We start from the raw sequence: 2,500 nt of genomic DNA on the forward strand, positions 1-2,500 counted from the left end.
AGAGGGGGGCGGGCAGAGACAGAGGAGAGGGCGGGCAGAGACAGAGGGGGGCGGGCAGAGACAGAGGGGGAGAGAGAGAGAGAGAGAGACAGAGGGGGGGGGCAGAGACAGAGGGGGGCGGGAGAGACAGAGGGGGGCGGGCAGAGACAGAGGGGGGCGGGCAGAGACAGAGGGGGCGGGCAGAGACAGAGGGGGGCGGGCAGAGACAGAGGGGGGCGGGCAGAGACAGAGGGGGGCGGGCAGAGACAGAGGGGGGCGGGCAGAGACAGAGGGGGGCGGGCAGAGACAGAGGGGGGCGGGCAGAGACAGAGGGGGGCGGGCAGAGACAGGGGGGGAGACAGAGGGGGGCGGGCAGAGACAGAGGGGGGCGGGCAGAGACAGAGGGGGGCGGGCAGAGACAGAGGGGGGCGGGCAGAGACAGAGGGGGGCGGGCAGAGACAGAGAGGGGGCGGGCAGAGACAGAGGGGGGCGGGCAGAGACAGAGGGGGGCGGGCAGAGACAGAGGGGGGCGGGCAGAGACAGAGGGGGGCGGGCAGAGACAGAGGGGGGCGGGCAGAGACAGAGGGGGGCGGGCAGAGACAGAGGGGGGCGGGCAGAGACAGAGGGGGGCGGGCAGAGACAGAGGGGGGCGGGCAGAGACAGAGGGGGGCGGGCAGAGACAGAGGGGGGCGGGCAGAGACAGAGGGGGGCGGGCAGAGACAGAGGGGGGCGGGCAGAGACAGAGGGGGCGGGCAGAGACAGAGGGGGGCGGGCAGAGACAGAGGGGGGCGGGCAGAGACAGAGGGGGGCGGGGCAGAGACAGAGGGGGGCGGGCAGAGACAGAGGGGGGCGGGCAGAGACAGAGGGGGGCGGGCAGAGACAGAGGGGGGCGGGCAGAGACAGAGGGGGGCGGGGCAGAGACAGAGGGGGGCGGGCAGAGACAGAGGGGGCGGGCAGAGACAGAGGGGGGCGGGCAGAGACAGAGGGGGGCGGGCAGAGACAGAGGGGGGCGGGCAGAGACAGAGGGGGGCGGGCAGAGACAGAGGGGGGCGGGGCAGAGACAGAGGGGGGCGGGGCAGAGACAGAGGGGGGCGGGCAGAGACAGAGGGGGGCGGGCAGAGACAGAGGGGGGCGGGCAGAGACAGAGGGGGGCGGGCAGAGACAGAGGGGGGCGGGCAGAGACAGAGGGGGGCGGGCAGAGACAGAGGGGGGCGGGCAGAGACAGAGGGGGGCGGGGCAGAGACAGAGGGGGGCGGGCAGAGACAGAGGGGGGCGGGCAGAGACAGAGGGGGGCGGGCAGAGACAGAGGGGGGCGGGCAGAGACAGAGGGGGGCGGGCAGAGACAGAGGGGGGCGGGCAGAGACAGAGGGGGGCGGGCAGAGACAGAGGGGGGCGGGGCAGAGACAGAGGGGGGCGGGCAGAGACAGAGGGGGGCGGGCAGAGACAGAGGGGGGCGGGCAGAGACAGAGGGGGGCGGGCAGAGACAGAGGGGGGCGGGGCAGAGACAGAGGGGGGCGGGGCAGAGACAGAGGGGGGCGGGCAGAGACAGAGGGGGGCGGGGCAGAGACAGAGGGGGGCGGGGCAGAGACAGAGGGGGGCGGGGCAGAGACAGAGGGGGGCGGGGCAGAGACAGAGGGGGGCGGGCAGAGACAGAGGGGGGCGGGCAGAGACAGAGGGGGGCGGGCAGAGACAGAGGGGGGCGGGGAGAGACAGAGGGGGGCGGGGCAGAGACAGAGGGGGGCGGGGCAGAGACAGAGGGGGGCGGGGCAGAGACAGAGGGGGGCGGGGAGAGACAGAGGGGGGCGGGAGAGACAGAGGGGGGCGGGGCAGAGACAGAGGGGGGCGGGGAGAGACAGAGGGGGGCGGGGAGAGACAGAGGGGGGCGGGGAGAGACAGAGGGGGGCGGGGAGAGACAGAGGGGGGCGGGGAGAGACAGAGGGGGGCGGGGAGAGACAGAGGGGGGCGGGGCAGAGACAGAGGGGGGCGGGGCAGAGACAGAGGGGGGCGGGGAGAGACAGAGGGGGGCGGGGCAGAGACAGAGGGGGGCGGGCAGAGACAGAGGGGGGCGGGGCAGAGACAGAGGGGGGCGGGGCAGAGACAGAGGGGGGCGGGGCAGAGACAGAGGGGGCGGGGAGAGACAGAGGGGGGCGGGGAGAGACAGAGGGGGGCGGGCAGAGACAGAGGGGGGCGGGGAGAGACAGAGGGGGGCGGGGAGAGACAGAGGGGGGCGGGGAGAGACAGAGGGGGGCGGGGAGAGACAGAGGGGGGCGGGGAGAGACAGAGGGGGGCGGGGAGAGACAGAGGGGGGCGGGGCAGAGACAGAGGGGGGCGGGGAGAGACAGAGGGGGGCGGGGAGAGACAGAGGGGGGCGGGGAGAGACAGAGGGGGGCGGGGAGAGACAGAGGGGGGCGGGGAGAGACAGAGGGGGGCGGGGAGAGACAGAGGGGGGCGGGGAGAGACAGAGGGGGGCGGGGAGAGACAGAGGGGGGCGGGGAGAGACAGAGGGGGGCGGGGAGAGACA

Source organism: Schistocerca nitens, chromosome 11 (genome assembly GCF_023898315.1).
Source record: "Schistocerca nitens isolate TAMUIC-IGC-003100 chromosome 11, iqSchNite1.1, whole genome shotgun sequence".
NCBI lineage: Eukaryota > Metazoa > Arthropoda > Insecta > Orthoptera > Acrididae > Schistocerca > Schistocerca nitens.